This window comes from Melanerpes formicivorus, unplaced genomic scaffold (genome assembly GCF_026170545.1).
Source record: "Melanerpes formicivorus ecotype bairdi unplaced genomic scaffold, bMelFor1.0.p_v2 SCAF_183, whole genome shotgun sequence".
Taxonomy (NCBI): Eukaryota; Metazoa; Chordata; class Aves; order Piciformes; family Picidae; genus Melanerpes; species Melanerpes formicivorus.
The window spans coordinates 145,604-167,828 of NW_027142535.1; the positions used below are offsets into that span (position 1 = coordinate 145,604).

The 22,225-nt window shown below is 54.3% G+C and overlaps 4 long non-coding RNA genes across 4 annotated transcripts; all 4 read right to left on the reverse strand.

Annotated features, from left to right (window-relative positions):
• LOC137457559 (uncharacterized) lies at positions 1-5,471 on the reverse strand. The gene is made up of 4 exons (XR_010991317.1): positions 5,390-5,471; positions 3,102-3,263; positions 2,930-3,008; positions 1-700 (listed from the first exon to the last, which is right to left on the reverse strand). It is a non-coding gene; the product is annotated as an uncharacterized lncRNA (long non-coding RNA).
• A 1,667-nt stretch (positions 5,472-7,138) lies between these two features.
• Positions 7,139-9,498, reverse strand: LOC137457556 (uncharacterized). The gene is made up of 3 exons (XR_010991316.1): positions 9,328-9,498; positions 8,924-9,083; positions 7,139-7,461 (listed from the first exon to the last, which is right to left on the reverse strand). It is a non-coding gene; the product is annotated as an uncharacterized lncRNA (long non-coding RNA).
• A 548-nt stretch (positions 9,499-10,046) lies between these two features.
• Positions 10,047-11,883, reverse strand: LOC137457555 (uncharacterized). Its single transcript, XR_010991315.1, has 3 exons — positions 11,728-11,883; positions 11,556-11,634; positions 10,047-10,550 (listed from the first exon to the last, which is right to left on the reverse strand). It is a non-coding gene; the product is annotated as an uncharacterized lncRNA (long non-coding RNA).
• Positions 11,884-14,541: 2,658 nt separating this feature from the next.
• On the reverse strand, positions 14,542-20,195 carry LOC137457567 (uncharacterized). Its single transcript, XR_010991319.1, has 3 exons — positions 20,166-20,195; positions 18,860-18,938; positions 14,542-14,767 (listed from the first exon to the last, which is right to left on the reverse strand). It is a non-coding gene; the product is annotated as an uncharacterized lncRNA (long non-coding RNA).
• Positions 20,196-22,225: the final 2,030 nt, after the last annotated feature.

Genomic DNA, 22,225 nt, shown 5'->3' on the forward strand with positions numbered 1-22,225 from the left:
GCCCCTGAGGAGCTAAATGCAAGTGAACTGTCTGACACCACCACAGTCCTGTGAATGTTGCAAAGCAGTAGTGCATGCAGTATAATAATTCGAAAGTTAAGGGCTGCTCAAGCTTTACACAAAGTATCCTATTCAGTTTTGGGTTCCACTTAACACAAAGTAAAAGTATAAAAGGTCAGAGGGAAAGCCAACTCTACCTCTGAACTACAGCAAGAAATACTGGAATCAAGGGGCCCTTTCTTCTGCTACTAATAGATGAAGAGAACATGAAAACTGACGGGCTAAACCAACAGGGCAAGATTAGAATAACTAGTAGAGAGAACGGAAGATACAAAGCTTCAACTACATCTGTTTAGCAACGACTCCTACCAGATAACTTCCATGCCATAACTTTACTGAATTCAAACAAGCCAGCTGGCGAAGCGTCTCGCTTACAGGCGGCCGACGAGGACACGCGCAGAAGGAAGAGGCGAGGGAACAAGTCCTGAGCTTTGCTGCAGGCTGTCCTGCGGCTTCCCCTACCGACTCTTTCCCGTACACCACCGCAGAATGAGTTGGGTGAATTTTGTCTCAAACCCATTAAACCCTTTGGTGGTTTCAGCTTCCCGAGGATGTGTCGGCACAAGTCCTTGTCGGGGCACCGCAAACAGGGAGAGACAAAGCTCCGAGATCCAGGAAGAGGACGGCTGAGCAGACACTTCTAAAAGAGAGAAACTTCATCAGCTGAACCTCACACTTCTCCCAGCTTTGCAACAGCAAAGAACTTTGTGAACAACACAGTGGTGCTCCTAAGGAGGTCACCAGCTTGCAAGTTACAGGAGAAATAAAAACCTTTTTATTACAGAAGCACTGGCAAAAATTTACGGACAGGAACAGCAGACGAGGAAATTCTGCAATTGAGCTAACGATAGACATCAGGCCTAGGATCTGGCTACCCTGACAAAGGATGCCAACAGGACAGAGTGAGGCCTCAGCAGCACTCCCAAAAAGCCCCACAGAGAGCCACAGGCTCTGGCCCGTGCCCCACCTACGGGCCGGCCCTCCTGGCAGCAGCGCAACACCACCTCTTCAGGAGCCCAGGGACTGACCTCAGCCCCCTAAGGGCCAGGCAAGGTTGGTTCCTGTTAGCTGCCTAAAGCAGCCTCCCCAGCCCTGCTTACAGGGACCTTGGGCTGCTGCTGGGGACAGAAGGGGGAATGGAGGGCTCCACAACTCGTCACACAGACCCCAAGTACAGGGCTGTTAAGCTGACAGGGTGCCAAGGGAACAGGCTGCCATGAAGGCAGAGACCCAGGCCCTGAACTACAGGGTGGGTCACCTTGCCGCAGCAACACGACCCAGCGGCTTCGCTGTGTCCGACGAATAAAAGGAGGAAGTTCCACAGGAACAGAAGGGAAAACCTTTTCACTGTGTGTGCCAGAGCCCCGGAGCAGGCTGCCCAGAGAGTTAGTGGAGTCTCTGGAGACATTCAAAACCTGCCCCAGGTGATCCTGCACTGGCACAGGGGTTGGACCGGATGCTATTTTGGGGTCCCTTCCAACCCCTAACACTCAGTGATTCTGTGATTAGCTATGCTGGTGACAGAGTCTCACTGAGTGCTCTTTAAAATGTTTTTCTTTTCTTTCAGCCTAGGAGTTTCATATTTAAATAGACCTTCTGCTCTGTCTTCCCCCTTCCTTCTTCCATCTTGCGTCTAAAAACTAGGAGAGCTTGATGAGGTGTATCCTGGGCGTCCCAATGTAACACATCTCAATTGCATACATGGATTTTGTAATCTTTTGCCCCATTGCTTGCACAGGGTGGATTAAGTTCATTACTTAGAGCTTGTCAGGACAGCTGTTGAAGTGTCCTGTGCAATGCAGGAGGAGTTGAATCCCATAGGAAACCACATTACTGTGCTTTGTCAGCCTGGTTATGGTCAGAAACCTCCTTCATTTTTTTTTCTCTTAAACAGATATATCACATGAGTCCCCAGAATTAATTTGCCTCTTCTCATAATTATTTCTTTAAAACTGTCTTAGAAGTGTCACTGTCCTTCCCTCTCCCTCTCTCTAGATACTGGCCTCCTGAGCCCATGGCAGACTTGCACAGAGCTACTGCGAGCACCACTCTGCACGGCCTCTGGGGGGCTTTCAAGCACAGGCACCCCTGGAGAATCCAAACCTAACCTTGCAGCTGGCCTTAGAGCTCCTCTTTGGAAAACTGTCGCTGCCAGGGCCCACAAACCCAACATCCTCTGTCAGCAACCTGGATGTAAGAGCTGAAAAGTGTCAACAGAAATTGTACTTGGACAGCTCAGGAAGATCCTTCAATGAAAGAGCTGGCTCCTCCTGAAGGGCAAGTATGAATGGAGCTCTCAAAGTACCACACTTCAGAGCCTCCTGCTTGCTAGCACTAAGACAATTGTTCATGTAGAACGACTGGCCACTCACTTCAACAAACCCCACAGAACTGGCTCCTATCAACTCTCCAGAAGACACTGCTGCACTAGCTTGGCTGCCTGACCGGCTCAGTTCAGGTGGCTTAGGATCTCACAGAGGGTACCACAAGAACTGAGGGGACTGCAGTCTTTGCAGCTTCAGCTTTCCTTCTCTGCTACTTCTTTTTTCAGATGGATTTTTTTTCAAAGGGACTGCTGGACAGCAGAACAGGATGGATGGCCAGGCCCCAAGAGCGGTGGGGAACAGAGTTAAACCCAGCCGGTGGCCGGCCGGGCACAAGTGGTGTTCCCCAGGACACCCCTTGTGAGAGAGTGAGTCCAGAGAAGGGCCACAAAGCTGGTGAGGGGTCTGGATAACAAGTCTTATGAGGAGTGGCTGAGGGAACTGGGACTGTTTAATCTGCAGAAGAGGAAGCTGAGGGAATTATGGTGTGGTCTGGCTTCAGCTCTCAACTACTTCCACGTTGAGCAAGGACAGCTTGTACTCACAGAAGGCACTGGCTGCTTGGGTTCAAGGTTCCTGCAGAGCTCAGGCTATCTCTCTTCATTAGTGAGGTCGTCCTGTCACCTAGGCAGAGAGATGAAAATGCAGCTATGAAATTAGACCACTGGAATCGTGAGAGTCGTTCTGTGTGCGACTCCAGGAGAATCCAAACCTAACCTTGGAGCTGCCCTGAAGAGCTCCTCTTTGGAAAGCTCTCGCTGCCGGGCCCCACAAACCCCACACCCTCTGTCAGCAAACCGGATGTACGAGCTGAAGGGTGTCGACAGAAACTGTACATGGACAGCTCAGGAAGATCCTGCCAGTCCCAGCACACCAGTCCTGGAATGATCAAAGAAAGTCCGTTAACATCTCTCTGTGTGTCTGCTCATAGCTTGACGAGAACCCCCCAACTCCTTCAGGACCCCCCCAGATTCCCCAACTTAGATGCCCACAAAACCCCTTTGGAGGCACCCAAACCCCCCATCTCATACGCCCAGCTCCATTTTAGGTACCCCCAGACGCTTCTAATGTCCCCAGACCCGCTGGTAGACCAGCCCAGAACCCCCTGACACTATCCCAGACCCTTTCAGGGGGCTCCACACCCCTTCTAGATGCCCACAAAACCCCTTCACACGCCAAAAGAAACCTTTACCTGCCTCCAAACCCCATTTGGGGGCCACTCAGACCCCTTAGCAGCGGGTGGCAGCAACCAAGTCTGTTGCTCTCACCAATGAAACCAGGATGTTAGGAAGAAGGTCTTCATAGAATAGAATAGAGCAGGTTGAAAGAGAGATTGGCCTTTGGAATGTGCTGCCCAGGGAGGTGGTGGAGTCACCATCACTGGGAGTGTTTAGAAAGAGACTGGATGAGGCACTCAGTGCCATGGTTTAGTTGATTGGAATGGGATGGAATGGACCAGGTTGGAAGAGACCTTCAAGATCATCGTGTCCAACCTATCATCCAACACCACCTAATCAACTAAACCATGCAACCAAGCACCCTATCCAGTCTCCTCCTGAACACCTCCAAAGATGGTGACTCCACCACCTCCCTGGGCAGCCCATTCCAATGGGCAATCACTCTCTCTGTGCAGAACCTCTTCCTAACCTCTAGCCTAAACCTCCCCTGGCACAGCTTGAGACTGTGTCCTCTTGTTCTGGTGCTGCTTGCCTGGAAGAAGAGACCAACCCCCACCTGGCTACAACCTCCCTTCAGGGAGTCGTAGAAAGCAAGAAGGTCTCCCCTGAGCCTCCTCTTCTCCAGGCTAAGCAACCCCAGCTCCCTCAGCCTCTCCTCACAGGCCTGTGCTCCAAACCCCTCCCCAGCTTTGTTGCCCTTCTCCGGACACCTTCCAGCAACTCAACGTCTTGCTTAAACGGAGGGGCCCAGAACTGGACACGGGACTCAAGGTGTGCCCTAACCAGTGCCAAGTGCAGGGGCAGAATGACCTCCCTGCTCCTGCTGGCCACTCTGATCCTGACATTGGCCAGGTTGCCAGTGGCCTTCTTGGCCACCCGTGCACGCTGCTGGTCACGACCAGAAGACAGGGATCGGAAGAGTCTTTGGCCAAGCTGTAAGCCTCTTCCTAACATCCAGCCTAAACCTCCCCTGGCACAGCTTGAGACTGTGTCCTCTTGTTCTGGTGCTGCTTGCCTGGGAGAAGAGACCAACCCCCACCCGGCTACAACCAGAACTGAGGGGACTGCAATCTTTGCAGCTTCAGCTTTCCTTCTCTGCTACTTCTTTTTTCAGATGGATTTTTTTTCCATAGCGACCACCGGGACGCTGCCCCCCTGGCGCGAGCAGAGCCGGGCTAGGGCGCAGGCGCCGGATCCATAGCGACCACCGGGACGCTGCCCCTCTGGCGCCAGCAGAGCCGGGCTAGGGCGCAGGCGCCGGATCCATAGCGACCACCGGGACGCTGCCCCTGTGGCGCCAGCAGAACCGGGCTAGGGCGCAGGCGCCGGATCCATAGCGACACTCGAGTCAAGCTCTCCGCTCTCCGCTCTTCCCTTAAGAATTTTCGAGCATTCGGCGCAGTTAGGCTGCAGAAATTAGCTCCCACGGGGCGGCACACGCCGCGGCACGGCTGCACTGCGGCCATTACACACAGGGTTGAGCACTGAGCTCCCACGGGGCGCTATACGCCGCGGTACGGCTGCACTGCCGGCCATTACACACCGGGTGGCAGCATTGAGCTCCCCCGGGGCGGCACACGCCGCGGCACGGCTGCACTGCCGGCCATTACACACAGGGTGGCAGCATTGAGCTCCCACGGGGCCTCTGGGTACGGTTGAGGCAGCAGCCGCCACCCCCGCAGAGCCCCACCGGTCAAGCCCGGACACGCCCCCACCTCCCCCCCAAAAGCCCCGCGCTGCCCCGCCGGTGGCCACCCCCCCAAGCCCCGCGCACCTCCAGCGGCTGCTATAGAGAAACCCCACAAAGCAGCAGAGACTGGCACTGACCTGGGACACAGCAGAAGAGCTGCAACCTCTACCAGCCACAACCCTGACAGCATCTGGCGCCATGTTGTTGAGGGCGGTGCCATGCTGGGGGGTGGGGTTCAGGCTGGGGGGCGGTGACACGCTGGAGGGGGGTGGTGACACGCTGGGCGGGGGCGGTGCCACGCTGGGGGGGCGGTGACACGCTGGAGGGGGGGCGGTGACACGCTGGGAGGGGCGGTGACACGCTGGGAGGGCGGTGCCACGCTGGGGGAGGCGGTGACACGCTGGAGGGGGGCGGTGACACGCTGAGGGGGCGGTGCCACGCTGGGGGGGCGGTGCTACGCCGGGGGGGCGGTGCCTGCGTTGTCACCTCACTCTCAGCTTTCCATTGGGTTTTATTCCCCTCCAAGACAACACGTTGAGTTCTGAGCAGCTGAGGAGCCCTGGGGAGCACCTGTACAGAAATGTTCCTCCAAGAGCTGTCAGAAAAACGTTCGTTCCGCCAGCAGGCAGCTCTGGCTTCAGAGCAAAAGCCTTCTGTGATCATTCTGTTTAGCTCAGCACCAGCTGCAGCCGTCGGTATTACCAAACTACACAGTAATGGCCTCCTCCCGGTGCCCTCCCGGTCCCAACAGTTTCCCCCCACCAAAGGACTGGCAGAGAACTGGAAGCGACTGGGAAGCAGATCCGAGCTAGGGCGCAGGCGCCGGATCCATAGCGACGCTCGAGTCAAGCTCTCCGCTCTCCCCCTAAGAATTTTCGAGCATTCAGCGCAGTTAGGCTGCAGAAATTAGCTCCCCCGGGGCGGCACACGCCGCGGCACGGCTGCACTGCCGGCCAGTACACACCGGGTGGCAGCATTGAGCTCCCCCGGGGCGACACACGCCACGGCACGGCTGCACTGCCGGCCGTTACACACCGGGTGGCAGCACTGAGCACCTCCCTGGGCGTGGGCAGCAGCCGGGCCCCCACGTGGGTTTTATTTTCCAATGCTAAAAGCCTTTTAGAAGCAGAGAGGGCAGACAGGGGTCGTTTCCAAAGCTTTCTTACGCACCAGTCACTCCAAGCCCTCCCTCTCCAGCTGCAAACCAGAGGTTTGCCTCCGCCTCGCCTCACCCCAGTACTTACACTTTTAAAGATAGTGTGGTGCCCTCGGAGAATTTTCAGCACTTTAGGGGGGGGGCCCCCAGCCCTCGCTCACCTGCTCCTCTGCTGCAGCAGCCCCCTGCCCCACGTGGCAGAACCAGCCCACCCACAATCCCCCCACTCCCTTTGATTCGCCCCCAGAAAGGCACAAAATAAAGCAAACTGCCCAGCCAGCACCTCCTGCCTTTCACAGCAAGGACTGAACATTGCAGCTTTGGCCAAGACTATCAGCCCAAAGGAAGGCCTGGCCCCTGAGGAGCTAAATGCAAGTGAACTGTCTGACACCACCACAGTCCTGTGAATGTTGCAAAGCAGTAGTGCATGCAGTATAATAATTCGAAAGTTAAGGGCTGCTCAAGCTTTACACAAAGTATCCTATTCAGTTTTGGGTTCCACTTAACACAAAGTAAAAGTATAAAAGGTCAGAGGGAAAGCCAACTCTACCTCTGAACTACAGCAAGAAATACTGGAATCAAGGGGCCCTTTCTTCTGCTACTAATAGATGAAGAGAACATGAAAACTGACGGGCTAAACCAACAGGGCAAGATTAGAATAACTAGTAGAGAGAACGGAAGATACAAAGCTTCAACTACATCTGTTTAACAACGACTCCTACCAGATAACTTCCATGCCATAACTTTACTGAATTCAAACAAGCCAGCTGGCGAAGCGTCTCGCTTACAGGTGGCCGACGAGGACACGCGCAGAAGGAAGAGGCGAGGGAACAAGTCCTGAGCTTTGCTGCAGGCTGTCCTGCGGCTTCCCCTACCGACTCTTTCCCATACACCACCGCAGAATGAGTTGGGTGAATTTTGTCTCAAACCCATTAAACCCTTTGGTGGTTTCAGCTTCCCGAGGATGTGTCGGCACAAGTCCTTGTCGGGGCACCGCAAACAGGGAGAGACAAAGCTCCGAGATCCAGGAAGAGGACGGCTGAGCAGACACTTCTAAAAGAGAGAAACTTCATCAGCTGAACCTCACACTTCTCCCAGCTTTGCAACAGCAAAGAACTTTGTGAACAACACAGTGGTGCTCCTAAGGAGGTCACCAGCTTGCAAGTTACAGGAGAAATAAAAACCTTTTTATTACAGAAGCACTGGCAAAAATTTACGGACAGGAACAGCAGACGAGGAAATTCTGCGATTGAGCTAACGATAGACATCAGGCCTAGGATCTGGCTACCCTGACAAAGGATGCCAACAGGACAGAGTGAGGCCTCAGCAGCACTCCCAAAAAGCCCCACAGAGAGCCACAGGCTCTGGCCCGTGCCCCACCTACGGGCCGGCCCTCCTGGCAGCAGCGCAACACCACCTCTTCAGGAGCCCAGGGACTGACCTCAGCCCCCTAAGGGCCAGGCAAGGTTGGTTCCTGTTAGCTGCCTAAAGCAGCCTCCCCAGCCCTGCTTACAGGGACCTTGGGCTGCTGCTGGGGACAGAAGGGGGAATGGAGGGCTCCACAACTCGTCACACAGACCCCGAGTACAGGGCTGTTAAGCTGACAGGGTGCCAAGGGAACAGGCTGCCATGAAGGCACAGACCCAGGCCCTGAACTACAGGGTGGGTCACCTTGCCGCAGCAACACGACCCAGCGGCTTCGCTGTGTCCGACGAATAAAAGGAGGAAGTTCCACAGGAACAGAAGGGAAAACCTTTTCACTGTGTGTGCCAGAGCCCTGGAGCAGGCTGCCCAGAGAGTTAGTGGAGTCTCTGGAGACATTCAAAACCTGCCCCAGGTGATCCTGCACTGGCACAGGGGTTGGACCGGATGCTATTTTGGGGTCCCTTCCAACCCCTAACACTCAGTGATTCTGTGATTAGCTATGCTGGTGACAGAGTCTCACTGAGTGCTCTTTAAAATGTTTTTCTTTTCTTTCAGCCTAGGAGTTTCATATTTAAATAGACCTTCTGCTCTGTCTTCCCCCTTCCTTCTTCCATCTTGCGTCTAAACACTAGGAGAGCTTGATGAGCTGTATCCTGGGCGTCCCAACGTAACACATCTCAACTGCATACATGGATTTTGTAATCTTTTGCCCCATTGCTCGCACAGGGTGGATTAAGTTCATTACTTAGAGCTTGTCGGGACAGCTGTTGAAGTGTCCTGTGCAATGCAGGAGGAGTTGAATCCCACAGGAAACCACATTACTGTGCTTTGTCAGCCTGGTTATGGTCAGAAACCTCCTTCATTTTTTTTTCTCTTGAACAGATATATCACATGAGTCCCCAGAATTAATTTGCCTCTTCTCATAATTATTTCTTTAAAACTGTCTTAGAAGTGTCTCTGTCCTTCCCTCTCTCTAGATACTGGCCTCCTGAGCCCATGGCAGACTTGCACAGAGCTACTGCGAGCACCACTCTGCACGGCCTCTGGGGGGCTTTCAAGCACAGGCACCCCAGGAGAATCCAAACCTAACCTTGCAGCTGGCCTTAGAGCTCCTCTTTGGAAAACTGTCGCTGCCAGGGCCCACAAACCAACGTCCTCGGTCGGCAAACCGGATGTAAGGGCTGAAAAGTGTCAACGGAAACCGTAATCGGATGGCCCAGGAAGATCCTGCCGGTCTGAACACACCAGACCTGGAATGCACAAAGAAACTCTGTTAACAACTGCCTGTGTGTCTGCTCATAGCTTGAGGAGTAACAGAGCAGAACCAATTCCCAAAAGGTTTTCACTGCGTTCCCAGGGCAAGTAGAGGCTTGCTCTGGCTGTAGTTAATACCTAGAAATTCCTATCAAAATCTTTGCAGCACAACAAGAAAAAAACCAAACCAACCAAACCACAAACTGCTTTATATTATTAAGTAGGAACTCGAAAGCTTACAGGAACTGTGGGGATTTTTTTATGACAAATTATTCCTTTTCTTTTTTTCAGTGAGCAATTGGGTTTCCAACAGCTCCACATTCTGACACCAAAGCACCCCGCTCCGTGTCAGGGCTTGTGGCTGAGGCCGAATACAAATCTGCAACTGGTCCTCAGGCAAAGCAGTTAAGCTCCCTGAAAAAAAAGGAAAGAAAGCAAGAGTGAGTCAACCATAAAAACAAGACCTAACCAAACCCCCAAAGCCATTTTGTCAGGAAGTCGCCTCCACTATCACCCGCCACATGCTGAAATTCCCTTCCCCTGGGGCTCCTGCTTGGCCCACAGCTGGGGAACATAAAGCAAGGCACAGCCCTGTGGGTACCTGCTGCCCTGGAGCCACCAAAACCGGAGCACCCAGTCACTACCAATCCCACAGCAGACCCAAGATACAACAGGGACTCCATAGAGACTCCAAAACCTCACTGAGAACCCCCCAACTCCTTCAGGACCCCCACAGATTCTCCAACTTAGATGCCCACAAAACCCCTTTGGTTGCACCCAAACCCCCCATCTGAAACACCCAGCTCCACTTTAGGTACCCCCAGATGCTTCCAATGTCCCCAGACCCGCTGGTGGACCAGCCCAGAACCCCCTGACACTATCCCAGACCCTTTCAGGGGGCTCCACACCCCTTCTAGATGCCCACAAAACCCCTTCACACGCCAAAAGAAACCTTTACCTGCCTCCAAACCCCATGTGGGGGCCACTTAGCAGCGGGTGGCAGCAACCAAGTCTGTTGCTCTCACCAATTAAACCCTTTGGTGCTCTCAGCTCTCTGACCCTGTGTCAGTGCAAGTCCTTGTCGGCCGGCACCTTCATCCTGATCCAGGCGGAGAGAGAACTGCCAGGAACACAGCTTCGCCGCTCCGCTTGCGGCACGCCTGCTGCCGAGGGCAGCCTCGTCCGCAGCCTGCCCGAGAGGAACACGGCCCCCGGGGCCGGGGGACACACAAAAGCCTTCCACAAAGGAAACAAGGGAAGTCTCTTGGCCACTCTTCACGTGCCGAGTGCGATTGTCATGTGGAACACACCGCGGCATCTGGAACGAGTTTAAGTCCAGGTCTGTGGCAGCACAGAGGTTCCTGGAATATCCCGGTACATCGATCCACAGGAGGTTGTCTTTCGGTCCCCAGTCTGATGCTTGGCAGCACAGCCATCACACCATTTCTCTTGAGTGCTTTGAACTGACAATTCATGCAGGAGAATAAAACCAAACAGGAGTAAGCAGCTTGGAAAAGAACTTTGATCATCACCAGGCCCAGCAAGAGGACACAGTCTCAGGCTGCACCAGGGGAGGTTTAGGCTAGAGGTTAGGAAGAGGTTCTGCACGGCGAGAGTGATGGCCCATTGGAATGGGCTGCCCAGGGTGGTGGTGGAGTCACCATCTTTGGAGGTGTTCAGGAGGAGACTGGATAGGGTGCCTGGTTGCTTGGTTTAGTTGATTAGGTGGTGTTGGATGATAGGTTGGACACGATGATCTTGAAGGTCTCTTCCAACTCGGTCTGGTCTATTCTATTCTATTCCATTCCATTCCATTCCAACACCATCTAATCAACTAAACCACGGCACTGAGTGCCTCATCCAGTCTCTTTCTAAACACTTCCAGTGATGGTGACTCCCTGGGCACCACCTCCCTGAGCAGCACATTCCAAAGGCCAATCTCTCTTTCAACCTGCTCTATTCTATTCTATGAAGACCTTCTTCCTAACATCCAGCCTAAACCTCCCCTGGCACAGCTTGAGACTGTGTCCTCTTGTTCTGGTGCTGCTTGCCTGGGAGAAGAGACCAACCCCCACCTGGCTACAACCAGAACTGAGGGGACTGCAATCCTTGCAGCTTCAGCTTTCCTTCTCTGCTACTTCTTTTTTCAGATGGATTGTTTTTCAAAGGGACTGCTGGACAGCAGAACAGGATGGATGGCTGGGCCCCAAGAGCGGTGGGGAACAGAGTTAAACCCAGCCGGTGGCCGGCCGGGCACGAGTGGTGTTCCCCAGGACACCCCTTGTGAGAGAGTGAGTCCAGAGAAGGGCCACAAAGCTGGTGAGGGGTCTGGATAACAAGTCTTATGAGGAGTGGCTGAAGGAACTGGGACTGTTTAATCTGCAGAAGAGGAAGCTGAGGGAATTAAGGTATGGTCTGGCTTCAGCTCTCAACTACTTCCACGTTGAGCAAGGACAGCTTGTACTCACAGAAGGCACTGGCTGCTTGGGTTCAAGGTTCCTGCAGAGCTCAGGCTATCTCTCTTCATTAGTGAGGTCGTCCTGTCACCTAGGCAGAGAGAAGAAAATGCAGCTATGAAATGAGACCACTGGAATCGTGAGACTCGTTCTGTGTGCGACTCCAGGAGAATCCAAACCTAACCTTGGAGCTGCCCTGAAGAGCTCCTCTTTGGAAAAGTCTCGCTGCCGGGCCCCACAAACCCCACACCCTCTGTCAGCAAACCGGATGTACGAGCTGAAGAGTGTCGACAGAAACTGTACGTGGACAGCTCAGGAAGATCCTGCCAGTCCCAGCACACCAGTCCTGGAATGATCAAAGAAAGTCCGTTAACAACTGTCTGTGTGTCTGCTCATAGCTTGAGGAGAACCCCCCAGCTCCTTCAGGACCCCCCCAGACTCCCCAACTTAGATGCCCACAAAACCCCTTTGGATGCACCCAAACCCCCCATCTGATACGCCCAGATCTGTTTTAGGTACCCCCAGACGCTTCTAATGTCCCCAGACCCGCTGGTAGACCAGCCCAGAACCCCCTGACACTATCCCAGACCCTTTCAGGGGGCTCCACACCTCTTCTAGATGCCCACAAAACCCCTTCACATGCCAAAAGAAACCTTTGCCTGCCTCCAAACCCCATTTGGGGGCCACTCAGACCCCTTAGCAGCGGGTGGCAGCAACCAAGTCTGTTGCTCTCACCAATTAAACCTGGATGTTAGGAAGAAGGTCTTCATAGAATAGAATAGAGCAGGTTGAAAGAGAGATTGGCCTTTGGAATGTGCTGCCCAGGGAGGTGGTGGAGTCACCATCACTGGAAGTGTTTACAAAGAGACTGGATGAGGCACTCAGTGCCATGGTTTAGTTGATTGGAATGGGATGGAATGGAATGGACCGGACCAGGTTGGAAGAGACCTTCAAGATCATCGTGTCCAACCTATCATCCAACACCACCTAATCAACTAAACCATGCAACCAAGCACCCTATCCAGTCTCCTCCTGAACACCTCCAAAGATGGTGACTCCACCACCTCCCTGGGCAGCCCACTCCAACGGGCAATCACTCTCTCTGTGCAGAACCTCTTCCTAACCTCTAGCCTAAACCTCCCCTGCCACAGCTTGAGACTGTGTCCTCTTGTTCTGGTGCTGCTTGCCTGGAAGAAGAGACCAACCCCCACCTGGCTACAACCTCCCTTCAGGGAGTTGCAGAGAGCAAGAAGGTCTCCCCTGAGCCTCCTCTTCTCCAGGCTAAGCAACCCCAGCTCCCTCAGCGTCTCCTCACAGGCCTGTGCTCCAAACCCCTCCCCAGCTTTGTTGCCCTTCTCCGGACTCCTTCCAGCAACTCAACGTCTTGCTTAAACGGAGGGGCCCAGAACTGGACACGGGACTCAAGGTGTGCCCTAACCAGTGCCAAGTGCAGGGGCAGAATGACCTCCCTGCTCCTGCTGGCCACACTGTTCCTGATATTGGCCAGGTTGCCAGTGGCCTTCTTGGCCACCCGTGCACGCTGCTGGTCACGACCAGAAGACAGGGATCAGAAGAGTCTTTGGCCAAGCTGTAAACCACTTCCTAACATTCAGCCTAAACCTCCCCTGGCACAGCTTGAGACTGTGTCCTCTTGTTCTGGTGCTGCTTGCCTGGGAGAAGAGACCAACCCCCACCCGGCTACAACCAGAACTGAGGGGACTGCAATCCTTGCAGCTTCAACTTTCCTTCTCTGCTACTTCTTTTTTCAGATGGATTGTTTTTCAAAGGGACTGCTGGACAGCAGAACAGGATGGATGGCTGGGCCCCAAGAGCGGTGGGGAACAGAGTTAAACCCATCCGGTGGCCGGCCGGGCACAAGTGGTGTTCCCCAGGACACCCCTTGTGAGAGAGTGAGTCCAGAGAAGGGCCACAAAGCTGGTGAGGGGTCTGGATAACAAGCCTTATGAGGAGTGGCTGAAGGAACTGGGACTGTTTAATCTGCAGAAGAGGAAGCTAAGGGAATTATGGCGTGGTCTGGCTTCAGCTCTCAACTAGTTCCACGTTGAACAAGGACAGCTTGTACTCACAGAAGGCACTGGCTGCTTGGGTTCAAGGTTCCTGCAGAGCTCAGGCTATCTCTCTTCATTAGTGAGGTCGTCCTGTCACCTAGGCAGAGAGAAGAAAATGCAGCTATGAAATGAGACCACTGGAATCGTGAGACTCGTTCTGTGTGCGACTCCAGGAGAATCCAAACCTAACCTTGGAGCTGCCCTGAAGAGCTCCTCTTTGGAAAAGTCTCGCTGCCGGGCCCCACAAACCCCACACCCTCTGTCAGCAAACCGGATGTACGAGCTGAAGAGTGTCGACAGAAACTGTACGTGGACAGCTCAGGAAGATCCTGCCAGTCCCAGCACACCAGTCCTGGAATGATCAAAGAAAGTCCGTTAACAACTGTCTGTGTGTCTGCTCATAGCTTGAGGAGAACCCCCCAGCTCCTTCAGGACCCCCCCAGACTCCCCAACTTAGATGCCCACAAAACCCCTTTGGATGCACCCAAACCCCCCATCTGATACGCCCAGATCTGTTTTAGGTACCCCCAGACGCTTCTAATGTCCCCAGACCCGCTGGTAGACCAGCCCAGAACCCCCTGACACTATCCCAGACCCTTTCAGGGGGCTCCACACCTCTTCTAGATGCCCACAAAACCCCTTCACATGCCAAAAGAAACCTTTACCTGCCTCCAAACCCCATTTGGGGGCCACTCAGACCCCTTAGCAGCGGGTGGCAGCAACCAAGTCTGTTGCTCTCACCAATTAAACCTGGATGTTAGGAAGAAGATCTTCATAGACTAGAATAGAGCAGCAAAAACCCCACAGAACTGGCTCCTATCAACTCTCCAGAAGACACTGCTGCACTAGCTTGGCTGCCTGACCGGCTCAGTTCAGGTGGCTTAGGATCTCACAGAGGGTACCACCAGAACTGAGGGGACTGCAGTCTTTGCAGCTTCAGCTTTCCTTCTCTGCTACTTCTTTTTTCAGAAGAGGAAGCTGAGGGAATTATGGCGTGGTCTGGCTTCAGCTCTCAACTACCTCCATGCTGGACAAGGACAGCTTGTACTCACAGAAAGCACTTGGGGGTTTGTGTGCGAAGTTCCTGTAGAGCTCAGGTCTCTGAGACTTCTGAACAGCTGTGCTTAGCCCAAAATCAGACAGTTTCACATCACCCTGGGAAAAAAAAAAATCCAAGAATTCAGAAAGATTGTGCTTGAGCAAAAGAAAAGGTTTAACCGCTCCACAGCCTCCTGAGCCCATGGCAGACTTGCAGAGCTACTGTGAGCACCACTCTGCACGGCCTCTGGGGGGGGTTTCAAGCACAGGCACTCCAGGAGACTGCAGGCACTCCATAGAGACTCCAAAACCTCACTGAGAACCCCCCAACTCCTTCAGGACCCCCACAGATTCCCCAACTTAGATGCCCACAAAACCCCTTTGGAGGCACCCAAACCCCCCATCTGATACGCCCAGCTCCGTTTTAGGTACCCCCAGACGCTTCTAATGTCCCCAGACCCGCTGGTGGACCAGCCCAGAACCCCCTGACACTATCCCAGACCCTTTCAGGGGGCTCCACACCCCTTCTAGATGCCCACAAAACCCCTTCACATGCCAAAAGAAACCTTTACCTGCCTCCAAACCCCATTTGGGGGCCACTCAGACCCCTTAGCAGCGGGTGGCAGCAACCAAGTCTGTTGCTCTCACCAATTAAACCTGGATGTTAGGAAGAAGATCTTCATAGACTAGAATAGAGCAGGATGAAAGAGAGATTGGCCTTTGGAATGTGCTGCCCAGGGAGGTGGTGGAGTCACCATCACTGGAAGTGTTTACAAAGAGACTGGATGAGGCACTCAGTGCCGTGGTTTAGTTGATTGGAATGGACCAGGTTGGAAGAGACCTTCAAGATCATCGTGTCCAACCTATCATCCAACACCACCTAATCAACTAAACCATGCAACCAAGCACCCTATCCAGTCTCCTCCTGAACACCTCCAAAGATGGTGACTCCACCACCTCCCTGGGCAGCCCACTCCAATGGGCAATCACTCTCTCTGTGCAGAACCTCTTCCTAACCTCTAGCCTAAACCTCCCCTGCCACAGCTTGAGACTGTGTCCTCTTGTTCTGGTGCTGCTTGCCTGGAAGAAGAGACCAACCCCCACCTGGCTACAACCTCCCTTCAGGGAGTTGCAGAGAGCAAGAAGGTCTCCCCTGAGCCTCCTCTTCTCCAGGCTAAGCAACCCCAGCTCCCTCAGCGTCTCCTCACAGGCCTGTGCTCCAAACCCCTCCCCAGCTTTGTTGCCCTTCTCCAGACTCCTTCCAGCAACTCAACGTCTTGCTTAAACGGAGGGGCCCAGAACTGGACACGGGACTCAAGGTGTGCCCTAACCAGTGCCAAGTGCAGGGGCAGAATGACCTCCCTGCTCCTGCTGGCCACACTGTTCCTGATATTGGCCAGGTTGCCAGTGGCCTTCTTGGCCACCCGTGCACGCTGCTGGTCACGACCAGAAGACAGGGATCAGAAGAGTCTTTGGCCAAGCTGTAAACCACTTCCTAACATTCAGCCTAAACCTCCCCTGGCACAGCTTGAGACTGTGTCCTCTTGCTCTGGTGCTGCTTGCCTGGGAGAAGAGACCAACCCCCACCTGGCTACAAGCAGTTGAATTTAACATCCTCAGGGCAGTCAGGAGGAAGTGTTCCAAGCTCACGACCCTAGACTTTAGGCGTGCAGATTTTGATGGCTTCAGGGATCTGCTAGCCAAAGTGTCGTGGGACAAAGCCCTGGAGGGAAGAGGGACCCAGGACAGCTGGTCAGTATTCAAGGACCACCTCCTCTGTGTCCAGGAGCTCTGTGTACCAACAAAGAGAAAAGCAGGTAAGAATGCTAGGAGGCCTGCCTGGATGGGCAAGGAGCTACTGGACACACTATTGCTTAAAAGGAAACTCTACAGGAAGTGGAGGGAAGGACAGGTAGAACAGGGGGAATATAAGGAAGCTGCCCGAGCAGCAAGAGTCCTGGTTAGGAAAGCCAAAGCAGAGTTTGAGTTGAATCTAGCCAGGGAGATTAAAGGGAATACTAAGAACTTTTACAGGTATATTAATGGGAAGAAGAAGACTAGGGAAGGTGTGGGCCCCCTCAGAAAGGAAACTGGTGACATGGTCACATGTGATGAGGAAAAGGCTGAGGTACTTAATAACTTCTTTACCTCAGTCTTCACTGCAAGGGCCTCTAGCCACACTCCTGATGTTATGGAAGTCAAAGCCAGGGACAGGGAGGAAGAACTGCCCATTGTAAGTGCAGATCAGGTTCGTGATCATCTGAAGAACCTGAAAGTGTTCAAGTCCATGGGACCCGACGGGATACACCCACGGGTGCTGAGAGAACTGGCAGAGGAGGTTGCTAAACCCCTCTCTATTATATTTCAAAAGTCATGGCAAGCTGGGGCAGTCCCCACAGACTGGAAAAGGGGAAACATTGCCCCCATCTTCAAAAAGGGCAAGAAGGAGGAACCAGGGAACTCCAGGCCAGTCAGTCTCACCTCTGTGCCTGGAAAGATCATGGAACAGATCCTCCTGGAGTCACTACTCGCTCAAAAGAATAGTGAAGAGGTGATTGGGAACAGTCAGCATGGCTTTGCCAAGGGCAAATCCTGCCTGACCAACCTGGTGGCCTTCTATGAGCAGGTGACAAAATTAATAGATGAGGGGCGAGCAACTGATGTCGTTTACCTGGACCTGAGCAAAGCCTTCGACACTGTCCCGCACCACATCCTGGTCTCCAGGCTGGTGACACATGGGTGTGAGGGGTGACCACTAGATGGATAAGGAACTGGCTTGATGGCCGCAGCCAAAGAGTGGCTGTCAATGGCTCCATGTCCCAGTGGAGGCCAGGGACAAGTGGAGTCCCTCAGGGATCAGTCCTGGGACCTGTCTTGTTCAACATCTTTGTGGGTGACATGGACAGTGGCATTGAGTGCACCCTCAGCAAGTTTGCTGATGACACCAAGCTGTGTGGTGCAGCAGACACGCTGGAGGGAAGGGAGGCCATCCAGAGGGACCTTGACAGGCTGGAGAGGTGGGCACAAGCCAACCTCATGAAGTTCAATAAGAGCAAGTGCAGGGTCCTGCATCTGGGTCGAGGCAATCCCAGGCACAAATCCAGGCTGGGCAGTGACTGGCTGGAAAGTAGCCCTGAGGAGAGAGACTTGGGGGTGCTGGTGGACAAAAAGCTCAACATGAGCTCTCAGTGTGCACTTGCAGCCCGCAAGGCCAATCAGATCCTGGGCTGCATCAGGAGAAGTGTGGCTAGCAGGTCGAGGGAGGTGATCCTCCCCCTCTGCTCAGCCCTGGTGAGACCCCACCTGGAGTACTGTGTCCAGTTCTGGAGCCCCTATGACAAGAGGGATGTGGAGGTGCTGGAACGTGTCCAGAGAAGGGCCACAAGGATGATCAGAGGGCTGGAGTACCTCTCCTATGAGGACAGACTGAAGGAGTTGGGGCTGTTCAGTCTGCAGAAGAGAAGGCTCCGAGGTGACCTCATTGTCGCCTTCCAGTATCTGAAAGGGGCCTATAGGAAGGCTGGGGAAGGACTTCTCAGGATATCAGGTAGTGATAGGACTAGGGGGAATGGAATGAAGATGGAGGTGGGGAGATTCAGGCTAGATGTGAGGAGGAGGTTCTTCACCATGAGAGTGGTGAAACCCTGGAATGTGTTGTCTAGGGAGGTGGTCGAGGCCCCATCCCTGGGGGTGTTTAAGAGCAGGCTGGATGAGGCTCTGTCCAGCCTGATCTAGTGTGGGGTGTCCCTGCCCATGGCAGGGGGGTTGGAACTAGATGATCCTTGTGGTCCCTTCCAACCCTGAATGAAACTATGAAACTATGAAACCAGAACTGAGGGGACTGCAGTCTTTGCAGCTTCAGCTTTCCTTCTCTGCTACTTCTTTTTTCAGATGGATTGTTTTTCAAAGGGACTGCTGGACAGCAGAACAGGATGGATGGCTGGGCCCCAAGAGCGGTGGGGAACAGAGTTAAACCCAGCCGGTGGACGGCCGGGCACAAGTGGTGTTCCCCAGGACACCCCTTGTGAGAGAGTGAGTCCAGAGAAGGGCCACAAAGCTGGTGAGGGGTCTGGATAACAAGCCTTAGGAGGAGTGGCTGAAGGAACTGGGACTGTTTAATCTGCAGAAGAGGAAGCTGAGGGAATTAAGGTATGGTCTGGCTTCAGCTCTCAACTACTTCCACGTTGAGCAAGGACAGCTTGTACTCACAGAAGGCACTGGCTGCTTGGGTTCAAGGTTCCTGCAGAGCTCAGGCTATCTCTCTTCATTAGTGAGGTCGTCCTGTCACCTAGGCAGAGAGAAGAAAATGCAGCTATGAAATTAGACCACTGGAATCGTGAGACTCGTTCTGTGTGCGACTCCAGGAGAATCCAAACCTAACCTTGGAGCTGCCCTGAAGAGCTCCTCATAGCTTGAGGAGTACCAGAGCAGGAACAATTCCCAAAAGGTTTTCACTGCATTCCTAGGGCACTTGAAGGATTGCCCTGGCTGTAGTTAATACCTAGAAATTCCTCTCAAAATCTTTGCAGCACAGCAAGGAAATTGAGGGATGGGAAGGCAATATGTACTTACACGTTAGGCAAGAATTGGCTTTGCAAACTAATCTCTCTAACTGTTGGATATGCACTGAACTTCCTCGAGGCCAAATGAGGACCCCTTTATTTGGGGAAGCCTCAATGAATTGGACTTGGGGGGCATCAGACTGGGTGACTACATCTGAGAGTAACTTCCACAAGTGTCAGCATGGGAAAGATAGCTCAGAAAGCCTGGGTCCAAAGTTTGCCTTAAGAAAATATAGTACAGGAATATACTGTTGGCTGTGAGAAAGGGGGGAATTGATGAACAGAAAAGTCTCATTAACAGAACCACAGAGTTGATAAGAATTTTCCGCTTGTTAGCTGAAATGCTGGGACGCAGGGAGGGGGAGAGGGGCTGGCAGACAGCCTTTGGATAGAGAAGGAATAACAGGATTTGTCAGTGATTCACTTCTGTCAGTCTTGGACAAGATGCTCTTTTGTATAAGATAAAGGACACCTGCATGATATGTGTACTTCTGCTCTTTTAGATAGATAAGCTTTGTATAGATAGGCAGCATCTGGACCTCTGTCATTATAGACAGATAACTTTTTGTATAAAAGTTTGCCCAAACCTCTCTGAAGACACACAGCTCTTTTGAAATGATCCTACCTGTGTCAGGCGCCAGAATAGAAGCACGATACAAGAGACTTACTGAGTCTCTTGTGTGTCTTTCTCTAAGTCATTATCAACGCTGTTTGCAGCACAAACCCAAACCCACCCCGAGACACCCCCAGCTCCCACGGCAGCCTGCAGAGACCTCCCAAAGGGTCCGTCGGAGGTGCCCAGCTGCCTCTCCACGACCCTTGACCCTTTCAGATGGCCCCACCAGAACTTTACATATCCCCAGACCCTTATAGGTGTCCCCAGACCTCCTCCGTCACCCCCAAAAGCCCTGCCGATGGCCCCAGACCACCTTCAGACGCCGGAAGGAACACACCTGGGAGTCCCGGGCCGGCAGCGACACCGGGACCGGACCCGCTGCAGCGCAGGCGCCGTGTCCATAGCGACCACCGGGACGCTGCCCCCCTGGCGCCAGCAGAGCCGGGCTAGGGCGCAGGCGCCGTATCCATAGCGACGACCGGGACGCTGCCCCCCCTGGCGCGAGCAGAGCCGGGCTAGGGCGCAGGCGCCGTATCCATAGCGACGACCGGGACGCTGCCACCCTGGCGCGAGCAGAGCCGGGCTAGGGCGCAGGCGCCGGATCCATAGCGACGCTCGAGTCAAGCTCTCCGCTCTCCCCCTAAGAATTTTCGAGCATTCAGCGCAGTTAGGCTGCAGAAATTAGCTCCCCCGGTGCGGCACACGCCGCGGCATGGCTGCACTGCCGGCCATTACACACAGGGTGGCAGCATTGAGCTCCCCCGGGGCGGCACACGCCGCGGCACGGCTGCACTGCCGGCCATTACACACCGGGTGGCAGCATTGAGCTCCCACGGGGCCTCTGGGTACGGTTGAGGCAGCAGCCACCACTCCCGCAGAGCCCCACCTGCCAAGCCCGGACACGCCCCCCCCCCCCCCCCCCCCCCCAAAAGCCCCGCGCTGCCCCGCCGGTGGCCACTCCCCCAAGCCCCCGCGCAGCTCCAGCGGCTGCTATAGAGAAACCCCCCAAAGCAGCAGAGACTGGCACTGACCTCGGACACAGCAGAAGAGCTCCAACCTCTACCAGCCACAACCCTGCACTGAGGCATTTTAAAGCATCTGGCGCCATGTTGTTGAGGGCGGTGCCATGCTGGGGGGTGGGGTCCAGGCTGGGGGGCGGTGACACGCTGGTGGGGGCGGTGCCACGCTGGAGGGGGGTGGTGCCACGCTGGAGGGGGGCGGTGCCACGATTGGGGGGCGGTGCCACGCTAGAGGGGGCGGTGATACGCCGGGGGGAGGTGCCACGCCGGGGGGCGGTGCCACGCCGGGGGGCGGTGCCTCGCCGGGGGGCGGTGCCACGCTGGGGGGGGCGGTGCCACGCTGGGGGGGCGGTGCCACGCTGGGGGGCGGTGCCACGCTGGAGGGAGGCGGTGCCACGCTGGAGGGGGGCGGTGCCACGCTGGGGGGGCGGTGCCACGCTGGGGGGGCGGTGCCTGCGTTGTCACCTCACTCTCAGCTTTCCATGGGTTTTATTCCCCTCCGAGGCAACACGTTGAGTTCTGAGCAGCTGAGGAGCCCTGGGGAACACCTGTACAGAAATGTTCCTCCAAGAGCTGTCAGAAAAACGTTCGTTCCGCCAGCAGGCAGCTCTGGCTTCAGAGCAAAAGCCTTCTGTGATCATTCTGTTTAGCTCAGCACCAGCTGCAGCCGTCAGTATTACCAAACTACACAGTAATGGCCTCCTCCCGGTGCCCTCCCGGTCCCAACAGTTTCCTCCCACCAAGGACTGGGAGAGAACTGGAAGAGACTGGGAAGAAACTGGGAGTGACTGGGAGGGCACGAGGTGGAATCTGGGAGGGAAGGAGGAGGAAACTGTCAGAGACTGAAAGAAAACTGGGAGGAAACTGGTAGAGACTAAGAGGTAGTGGAGGCTCAAGTGGGAGGCACTGGGGAGAACTGTGAGAGAGCTCCGAAGGAACTGGAAGGGACTGAGAACAACTGGGAAAAAAGTCCCACAGAGGATCCTAAATGGGCCCAAATGGCCCCAAAGTAAACAGAGCCCAAACTGGGGTGATCTGGACCAGTGGAGCCAGTGGAAGCACTTCCCACCTAAACTGCACTGACCAAAGAGAGCGCGGCTCTGCTTTCCCACTCCGGGAAATCTGCCACGCTGCAAGATGAGAAGGAGACTGGGAGGGATTGAGCTTCTCCGGCACGGAGGCGAGTGTCCTTCTGTCTCGCACTTCAGGCTGTTTACTGCAGTCAGCTCTTCTTTATCATCAGACCGTTCTTCCGTCGTCAGCAGCCTGTTGTTCTTTCCTGTCCTGAAACCTTCCATAGATACTTTCTGCTTTCCTCCAGGCAGAGTCCAAGGGCATGATATTGAACACATCCAAGTGCCAGGTTCTACACATTACC